Source organism: Nyctereutes procyonoides, unplaced genomic scaffold (assembly GCF_905146905.1).
Source record: "Nyctereutes procyonoides isolate TBG_1078 unplaced genomic scaffold, NYPRO_anot_genome, whole genome shotgun sequence".
NCBI classification, from domain to species: Eukaryota; Metazoa; Chordata; class Mammalia; order Carnivora; family Canidae; genus Nyctereutes; species Nyctereutes procyonoides.
Genome location: NW_026575030.1, coordinates 15,465,860 through 15,476,460, shown reverse-complemented (window position 1 = coordinate 15,476,460; position 10,601 = coordinate 15,465,860). Strand labels below are relative to the sequence as shown.

Genomic DNA, 10,601 nt, shown 5'->3' with positions numbered 1-10,601 from the left:
GCAGGAAAGCAAAAATAATGGTTAAGTGAAGAGTTTCATTAAGAAAAAAAAATCATAATATCACTAATTTGTGATCATATATACTAAAATCTCCAAAGATGCAGATTTAATGTCTAAGCAAGAGAAAAAGTGACCAGGTAAAAAGAGAATGGAGAAAAAAGTTTATTAATATACATGTAGGGTGTTTCTAAGGAACCAGATGTGAATGAAGTACTCAGGTAAGGTAGGTAGTTGAGGGAAGAAGCAGAAGTATGAGGAAAAAAAAAAATCCATCTCTACATTACTTAGTAAATAGGTATTTATTGAATGTCTGCTATGCAGTCAGGCCAGGAACTGGGGAAAACAATACAGGATCTAAATCTTGCCCTCAAAAATACAGACAGCCTCCTTTCTGCGGTGGTATACCAGGCTTAGAATGTCAGAATCAAAACAAATCTTAAAGATCTTGATTTTATGTGTACTTAAGCTTTAAAATCCTCTACTTTTTGAACTAGTGGGAGCAAGCTGATTTTCTATCGATCTGGGTATTTCTGAGGTCCTTTGGTGTAGGCCCTTCTTTGTCTTGTCTGCCTAATTCTGTGCAGGGCAGATGAACCATTACCAGCTCAGTCTGAGAGTCATTTAGGTGGTTTTGAGGCTTTCACTATTACAAACACCTGTCAAATAGCAACTTGGCGCCCTCGCCTCTTGTATCTCTGAAAGGGTCTGTGATGAGGGTTCCAGGGAGGGGACCCAGATGCTTAGTTACCGTCCAGCACCGCCTCCCAGGCGAGGGTCCCTGCCCCACGGATGCCAGCGCTTGAGCAGCTAGGGCCGCCGAGTCGGAGCAGATGCTCACCTCCAGGCCTGCTGGTGCCGCTGCCATCTCCCTGAATTCAACCGCGGGGCTGGAAACGTGGTCCGGAGTAGGCCGGAGGCGGCGGGGCGGGGTGGGGGGCGGGGTGGAGGAGGGGATCCAGCAGGGACCGAGAAACCCAGTAGACGCGGAGCGAGGGGGAAATGGTTCCGGAAGTCGTACGGGGTACTTGAGGAAAGAAGAGATGGGGCGGAAAAGATGCTTTCTAGGTTAGAGCAGCGTGGGCTGGAAGCGGTCGGAATACAGGTCAGTCACCGCAGCCGAGGGCCGCTCCCGCCAACGCGGTGAGCTCGCGCTGCATCCCGTGGGCGATGGGGAGCGAGGGGTTCAGGGACGGGCTCGGGCCTCGGCTTCTGCCACCCGCTCTAGGGCCGGGGCGTCACACTCCCCCCTCCGGGCCGCTCCCCGTCGGTTAAACTGGGAAGGTAGTGCCTGCTGGGCCCACCCAGAATGGCGACAGGAGTCAACCAGAAGAGCCGTGAGACTTAGAAGGTCCGCGGGGACCGGGCAGGGGGTCGCGGTGGTTCACGGTTAGGCGACAAGCCGACAAGAATCGCTGACGTCCTGGGCACTGGGATCAGTGGTGGCGCGTCTGCCTTCGGTCAGGTCCTTATCCCGGGGCAATCCCGGGATCGACTCCCGCATGGGGGTCCCCGCAGGGAGCCTGCTTCTCCCGCTGCCCATTGCTCTGTCTCTAGGCGTCGCTCATGAATAAATAAAGTCTGAACAGAATTTCTAAAGCGCTTCAGAAAAAAAAAAAAAAAAATCCGCAGTGGAGTTCGAGACTTAAGAGGCAGGTGGCTTTCCGCCTGCAAACTACGTGCGAGCGCGGACTCGGCCGCTCCGCTCCCGGCTCGCCGCCCCCGCAGAGCCAGTCCCGCGTCGGCCGGGACGTCCTACGCGCCAGGACTCCCACGGGAGCCGGAGGACACAGGCGCGCGTGCGCGAGCGCGGCGGCGGCCCGGAGCTCGGGGCGGGGCCGGCGCCGGCGCCGGCGCCGGGGCTGACCCGGGCTGGGAATCCCCGCACCGCCGAGAGGGTGGGGGCAGCCGAGCGTGCGTGGGTGCCGCCGGCCACTGCGCAGGCGCGGGCACGCTCCCCTCGGCCTCCGCGCGGCGTCGCAGGATGGGCGCGCGCGCCCGCGGCGGCCTCGGCTCCTGGCTGGCGGAGGGCTGCGCGCGCACGAGCGGGCCGGCCGTGACGTGCGCCGCGCTACGCCCGACGTCACGGGCCCGTGTGTAGTGGCGGCCCCGCGGTCCTCAGCTGCGGCGCCTGACGGAGGTGGTGCGGCAGCTGGGTGCGGCGTTGAGGGGTCGCGCGGCGGCGGCGGCGACGACGCGGACGACGACGACGGGCAGGCCGGGCACCTCCAGCCGCGGAGTCTCCGCCCCCGCCCCTTCTTCGGCTTCTGGCGGCGCCCGGCCCACGGCTTCCTCCTTTCCTGCCCAGCTTCGCGCGGGCCTCGGGGCCGCGGCGGCGAGGACCGAGGGGCGCCCAGAGGCCCCGGCCGCCCGCCACTCCGCCCGGCGCGGGCTCCATGTGAAGGAGGGACCCGGCCCGCGCCAGACTCCTCGCGCGCCCCTCCGGCCCCCGGGGGCCCGCGGCCTCCCCGGAGCGGGGGGCGCGGTGACAGGCCGCGCGGGGGCGGAGGGGCGGGCTCGGAGGCGGTGGCGGCCCCTCCGCGGGCCTGCGGCTCCCTGCGTCCCCGCGGAGCGGCCGGTACGTGCCTGTGTTTGTGCGGGGCGGGGACCGGACCGCGGCGGGGCTGGGCGCAGCAGCCCCGCCGCGGACTTCGCTGGGTGGTCGTCCCGCTCGCGGCGGGCAGATCTCGGGGGTCCCGCAGCCCGTCCCGAAGCCCAGGTCTGAGCCAAGCGGACCGACTGCTGGCTCTGTAGCTGTCAGACGCGTACTCCGCAGGGCTTTGGAAGGAAGATCGCGGCTGGTGCCCGGGAGAAGGGGTGTTCCATGCAGCGAGCGAAAAAGTGCTCGCCTTTGCATTGTCACGTCGCGATAATCTCTTGATTGGGGCTGATGCTTCCCCCTCGCTCCGGCCAGCACTTACGGTGCGGCCGGTAGTTGCCTCGCACTGTCTGACTTCATCTCAGCGCAGTGAGGTCAGTACGCGTCTCCCCATTTTACAGACGAAAAATCGAGTCTTGGGGAGATTGGCCAAGGTCATGCAACTGGTAATCCGGGAAGCCTTAATTCCCAAAATAGGATGTCTTTTCTGTAGGGCTGCATCTTTGAGTCTTGAAAAAGTAGATGTATGAGGAAAATGAGAATAGCTGGGGAGTTTCTTCCTGGGAGTGAATTCTAAACATCATAGGTGGATGTAGTAGGCTGTCCGATGTGTTTTGCTGCAACCTAGCCAAATCATTTTTTTGGCTCCTCCCCACTATAAAAATTACTTTTAAAAGGTGGCGCTGGGCACCTTTGCACCTTTTGCGGTAGGACTGAACAAAAGAATTTTTAACTTTCATTAAACGAGGAAATGTAGTAAAGACTATTTGATACATGTTGAAAGATGGTGACAATTAAAAAAGATATAATTGGTAAGATGCGTATTTCCCGAAAAGTTACAATTTTACTTGTGCAGTTTATTCTTGACACATACGGGGAACTCGCAGTTGGGTTATTAGCTTGAGATTTCCTTATTGCAAAACTTGCTGCTGAGTTATGTGACAATGGCTGAACGTACTTAGTACTTTGTGCAGTCTTATGCAATACTTCTGGGTTGAGTGTCAAAATTCAGTGTGTAGAATTGTAGAATATCTAGAAAGTTATCTTTTAATAGTGTGATGTTTTTTCCCCTTTTCGTTTATTTGTGTGTGGTGACTGAAAAGTGTCTATAAACTAAAAATTGTCATTTTAGCATTGGTCTGTATTATTTCTTTGATTGTGGTTAGTGAAAAAGAAAATATTCCTCCCTACGAAAGAAAATATTGATAAATTCTTTGAGTAGGTGAAGCTTCACATATGGTTGCAAATGTTTAAGAAATGTACTGATGCCCAATTACATTACTATGTAATTTCCTCCAGTTATTTTATCAGGTTTGGGAAAATTTGTAGTCTAATGTTTTAGTATTGTCTGTAGAGAAAAGGTGACAAGTGGTTGGTTCATAGCTTGATTTGTTATTTGGTTAGAATATAGATTATGTTGAGTCCTGCTGATTTATGTTGAGTGTGATATCATTATAGAATGGTTATCTTGGCACAATCTCCATGTGTTTCTTTAGAGAGAAGTAGCTGTTAAAGGCTTATTTTTAAAATTGGATTACATTGTAGACTGTGTCTATTAAGCAGTGGTTTATGTGGCTCTTTAATTTATAGTTTCACCTTGCTGCTACCAAAGCAGCAAACTATATTTAGTAGATGCTGTATTAAAATGAAGTCATGTTAGGTTCCTGACAACTTTGGTTTTGGGTTGATCTTTTTTTCCCTTGTAGAATTGGAGCTCTCTGGGCTCCTCAACACCCTCTCCCAACTTTTTTCTATTATGAAACAATTTCAAACGTACAGGAAATTCTAATGGAGTGAACATCCATATCATGACCCTCTGGATTCAATATTTGTTGATGTCTTGCTGTATTTACTTTATCTGTAAATATGTGTGTATTATTTATGGTTCACCTATTTGAAACTAAACTGTAGGCATTATGTCAGCATACATTTCCAAAGATGGACATTTCTTAATATAGCCAAAATACCATTATTATTAATTTTTTAGTACATATTTTCTAATTAATAATTAGTTGATAGTCTCTTGTTAATTCCTTAATGTAATCTAACATCATCCATATATAAATCTCCCTATTTATCCTGATTGGTCTTCTATGGTTTTTTATGTCCAGCCACACCAAACCAAGATACAAGGTTTTATTCACTGCATTGGTTAAATCTCTTTGATCTCTTTGAATCTAGAACAGTTTCAACTGCCCCCTTTAAAATCAGGTTGCCTTTTTTTTTTTTTTAAAGCACTCAAGCCAGTTTTCTTATAAAATGAATCACATTTTGTATTTGTCTGATTTTTTTTTCCCCACTCATGGTGTCATTTAGCATGTTCCTCTGTTACCCTGTATTAGTTAACTACAAGCTAGCTTTTTTTTTTTTTAATATTTTTTTTTGAATTTTTATTTATTTACGATAGGCACACAGTGAGAGAGAGAGAGAGGCAGAGACACAGGCAGAGGGAGAAGCAGGCTCCACGCACCGGGAGCCCGACGTGGGATTCGATCCGGGTCTCCAGGATCGCGCCCTGGGCCAAAGGCAGGCGCCAAACCGCTGCGCCACCCAGGGATCCCTACAAGCTAGCTTTAAAGGCTTAATTAGGGGACGCCTGGGTGGCTCAGTGGTTTGGCGCCCGCCTTTGGCCCAGGATGTGATCCCAGAATCCCGGGATCGAGTCCCGCATCAGGCTACCTTCATGGAGCCTGCTTCTCCCTCTGCCTCTGTCTCTGCCCCTCTCCCTCTATGTCTCTCATGAATAAAGAAATAAAATCTTTAAAAAAACCAACGTAAAGGCTGTGAACATAATTAAAATGTTTTTTAAAAAATAAAAAAATAAAGGCTTGGCTAGCTTCAAATTAAATATTTTGGAAGAGAATAACCCCTAAGTGATGCTGTGTAGTTACTATTGCTTCCCATCAGGTCATATACTATCAAGTCCCATTGTTTGTGATGCTGAGTTTGGTCACTTGGTTATGGGGGTTAAGGTAAGGTATGTTTTCTCCGTTGAAATTAGCAATCAGTGGTATGATTAATTAGCACTGTATTGCTAGCTTGTTCTCCAATAATCTGTCATTGAACAGTTATAGCATCTATTGCTGACCCTTGTTAGGCCAACTTTTGAATTTCGGTGTTAACAATCTTTTGTTGAGATATATATACACATACACACACACGTATATATAAATAAAAATCACAGGAATTTGTAAAGTATCCTATACAGTTATATTGGATTCTGATTTTGTGGTTTTTAAGTTTTTTAAATTATGAATTCCAGGTATCTCCTGTTATGAATAATAATAAGAAAAAACCTGGTTTGTGAAAAATGGGAAAAACTCAATGCCTCTCTTTTCCTGTACTCTGACCAAAGGAGTGCGATTTTTTTCTTAGCCAAGACAACAGAAATAACCAGAATATAATAAAGGAAGAATGGATTTACTAAAAAGCATTTTGAGAAGACTATTTTCTGGTAGAATGCGAGGAGTACTAGATCGAGGGTCAGAAGTTCTAAATTCTAGTCCTAATTCTACCACTATGTGAAGTTTAAGAATTAAAACATTTTTTAAACTTCACTTGGCATTCTCATTTCATAATGATCAAGTTAGTGAACATTTATGAATTTTTTTATTGAAGTATAATTGACATACAATATCCTATTAGTTTTAGGTGTAAAGCAGTTACTCAATACTTTTATACATTACAGAATGATCCCCACAATAAGTCTGCATGCCATCTGTCACCTTACAATGTTATTATAATATTACTGGCTGTATTCTCTATGCTGCATATTACATTCTTGTGACTTATTTATTTTATGAATACTATGGTTTCTGATTATGAGATGTGTTGGCTACATTTAGAGGTGAACCTCATTTTAATTAAGCCAGGTAGAAATAAGTATATGTAATATAAAATTGAATTTATTTCCCAAGAATTAACTGACATTTAATAGGTTATTGGTTTTTTTCTAATTAATTTTTTTAGGTTAATGTTTTGGAGAAGGTTTCATAATAGGATTTACTGAAGTAACATATTATCATTAAAAATATGATTTAGGGGTGCCTATGTGGTTTAGTTGGTTAGACGTCCAACTCTTGATTTCCGCTCTGGTTGTCCGGTTGGGATTCTCTCTCCCCCCTCTCCCCTCCCCCAATGCTTGCGAGCAATGGTGTGCTTGCTCTCTTTCTCTTTCTAAATAATCATTTTTTAAAAATATGATTTAATTCATTATGAAGTTTTTTTCACATATCTCTTGAAAGTCACAATGAACTGTATATATGGAAATAAATAATCTCTTTCCTTATTCTCAAGTGTGTGAGAGGGGTATCTCTCAATCTATACACACACTTAGGTTTATAAGAAACGTGTCTGTATAATTTTGTTTTTTGCCTTGTATATCCCCGGGATTTATTGGGAACATTGGTTGACTGCATTTTTTATGGTGTTAATAGTGTATTGGCTTTGTAATATATTTTGTGTTGTTTTCATTAATGTTACTTAACTCTTAGATTGTCGCTTAATTTTTTTGTTACACTTTGTCTTCCCAACTAACAGCATAGGGTTGAATCTTGGAGTCCTTCCTTAGACTTGCACAGTGCCTTTCTTGTAAGTGCTCAAGACTGTTTTGTTTGAGAGTCATAGTACCATAAATTTTATAAGCACTCTGTGGTTATAAACTTTGGGAGGTTTTTCTAAAGGTAATATTTCCCATTTGGGCAGTTAGTCATTTATGTGGACCTTAATAATTAATACTGACAAATTAAAATAATAGTTGAAGATACGGTTTTATCAGTATCCTTTGGTCATTCCCAAATTAGGTTTCCTCATCACGACTACCTCAGAATGCTCCTCAGGTATACTGTACTTGCCTCTACTGTGGTATTCACCACATTGTGTTATAATTATGTCTGTCCTCCACTAGGAAGTTAGCTGTTTCAAGGACAGAGACAGTGTTTTGTTGATTCGGGTGCACCTAGCATAATGCCTGGAGCCAAATATTTATTGAATAAATAGAATTGACAGAAGGGACCTCTTTTTACAGGGTCCTAAGATTTTTAAAAGATGGTACCTACCAAATCATTGATCATTTAGAAAATTTTCTTCCTAATTTACTGGTTGAGGTTTGTTTATTCTCTCTTGTGGCATTGTTTGGCAAATTTAAGCACTTTCTATGTTCTAGGCACTGATTTAAGTACTGTGTTAAAGATACTCATTTAATCCCTATTAAGAACCCAATGAATTAGTTACTGTTACTGTACTCATAACAGATTAGGGATCTGAAGCACAGAGACCAATAGTAACTTGCTCATGTTCACACTTTTTTTGGATGTCAGAGCTGGAACTTGAATGTAGACAGTCCAGCTCCACAATCTGTGCTCTTAACAGTTGCATCATGCTACCTCTCTGCTTTATCAGGGCAACCAGAAAATTGGATTTGCTTTGCCAGAGTAGTGTCATTACCATTCATGAAGTGCCTACTATGTACCAGGATAGGGAGAGCACTTCAGAAGGCCTTGAAGAGGAGGTCGTATTTCAACTGAATTAACAAAATTAGTAAACTCTACATAGTTTACTAATAATGATAGTGATTATAATGTTTACTGAAAAAAAATTAAGTATAGAAAAGATAAGGAAAAAATTAGTAATCAGTTAAGAGTAGGTATTTGGGAGTCAGACCAAAATGTGAGTCCCAGCTCTGCTGTTTATCCTTTCTGTGCCTCACTTATCCGTAAAACAGACATAATAGTACCTAACTCATAGGTTTGTCATGAGGTTTATTTTTTATTTTTTTTTATTTTTTAAGATTTTATTTATTCATTCATGAAAGACACACAGAGAGAGAGAGAGAGAGGCAGAGACACAGGCAGAGGGAGAAGCAGGCTCCATGCAGGGAGCCCAATGTGGGACTCGATCCCAGGACCCCAGGATCACACCCTGAGCCAAAGGCAGACGCTCAACCACTGAGCCACCCAGGTGTCCTCTGTCATGAGGCTTAAATGAGATAATATGTTTAGTTCTTCACATGTAAAAAGTTAATAAAACATTATCAGCATTGTAAAAATCTCCCATGGTTCACTTAGGTTGTCTATTTTAATGTTGATAGAAGCCTTTCTATTTGATGTCGTTAAAACTGGTGGTGGTTAGTTTAATTTTTTAAAAATATAAGAGGAATTAAAACATTTTTACTTTAATTAAAAAAAAACAGATGTAAAGAAGTCTGAATCATGTGATCCATCTAGAGTTATGATTATTCCTCTTAGTCTTTTACAGTATTTACCTATGCTCACTTTAACAACAATTTTCTTTAGAGATGTTATTTATTTTTTGACACAGTGCATGCATGCACAAGCAAGGGGAATGGTAGAGGCAGGGGGAGAGGGAGAAGCAGGTTCCCCACTGAGCAGGGAGCCAGATGCAGGACTATAACCTGAGCTAAAGGCAGACACTTAACTGACCCACCCAGGCGCCCCAACAATTGTTCCTTTTTTTTTTTTTTGAACCTTGACTGAGTCTTTCTAAACACTCAACCTCATTTTCATAGAAACAACTCTCTTCACATTTACAGGTTCATTGGTTTATATAATACTTAAACTATATAACAAGTACATAAACATTTTATTCTTGGTAAATTGAGGGGTGCAGAAATGTACTGCTTTAGTAAAAAATAAGCTTAATATTGAATGTTCAGCATTTTATCAGAAGACTGATAGGTAAAGGGTAGAGAGTGTTGGTTGGTTTGCTAAGGAGGTTGGATAAGAGAAAATGTTGATTTCTTGTCTTCTGTTTCTGAGTTTCTGAATGTATGTATTATACAGATATTTAAATGCCTAGGGAATATAGATTGAGAGATAATAGTCATAATATCTCAATTTTATTTCAGTTCTTTCAGGTTTTTTTTTTTCATCTGTACCTTTGTTTTTTCTTTGTATTATGGTTCCTTGGCAATGTGTATAGTTTTCAGATTTCCATTCTCCATCCTTCATATTTGTCGTCATCTTTCAATATTTTCATCTGTTGTCTTACTTTGCATTCTAGGAGAGCTTATTGTGTTTGACACAATGTGGTTGCATAACCACATTCACAGTTCTGCTCTTTTGCCCTCTCATAAAGGCATGTCTCCTGGCATTGAGGATATCACATAGTTTTCTATAAATTTCAGAATGTATCCTGGGAGGAGGAAGTAATATTTAAATGTCTGTTACATGCCAGAAGCTTTACACACATTAATTTTTTGGTAACCATGGTAGACCATATCATCTTGATTTTACAGGCAAAGAAATTGAGGCTTAGATGTGTTAGGAATCTTCTTCAGTGCCACATAGTAGAGTTGGGATTCTGCATGGCTTTTCTGGTTAGAGCAAGGGTTCCTTAGCCTTCTCTCCGCTTCCACATTATTTACATGAAGCATTCTCCTTGGAAATATGTTCACTGGAATCTTCTGGGGGTTGGGCCAACATAATTATTGGAAAACACACTCAAATACGGATATTATTCTTACCTCTCATTCTTTATAAATGATAGAGCAGAGAATTCTGATAAATATTTGGGTAAAAATGAACGATTTCTTTGTATTAGGTACACTTTTCAGTGGAAGAGAATAAACTGGTCCATTTTAAGTAAATGGTATAAGTGTGTTAACTTTTCTGGTATCTAGGAGAAGTCGTATGAGAGAATTTACTTGGTCAGAGAATTGGTGACATTTCTTGAAATGAATAGAATGAACATGAGGAATTTTCAGTGTAATTTTTAAATTAAATTTCAAGACTATCATTTTGAGTAGGCTATGACTAGTAACCCTCAAACTCAGGGGCTTAACACAACAAAGATGTATTTTTTGTTCATGCTGTATGTTGGGCTGCTTCTGCTCGACGTTGTCATCCTTACTTTGAATCCCACTTTGGATCCTTACTTTGAGAACTCACTTGGGAGCCGCCGCTATCTGGAACATTACTAGTTGCCATAGGTAAAAGAAAAACACCTTGTATCTTTCCTTTATATTGTGCTTCCTGGGAAGGAAACA

General features: G+C 43.3%; 1 protein-coding gene across 1 annotated transcript in view; it reads left to right on the top strand.

Moving 5' to 3' along the window:
- The first annotated feature begins 225 nt into the window (after window positions 1-225).
- Window positions 226-10,601, top strand: part of MAP3K2 (mitogen-activated protein kinase kinase kinase 2) — a 96,577-nt gene continuing 86,201 nt past the window's right edge. The window contains 1 exon segment of the mRNA XM_055316050.1: window positions 226-1,102. The gene's annotated coding sequence lies outside the window, so the exon portion shown is untranslated.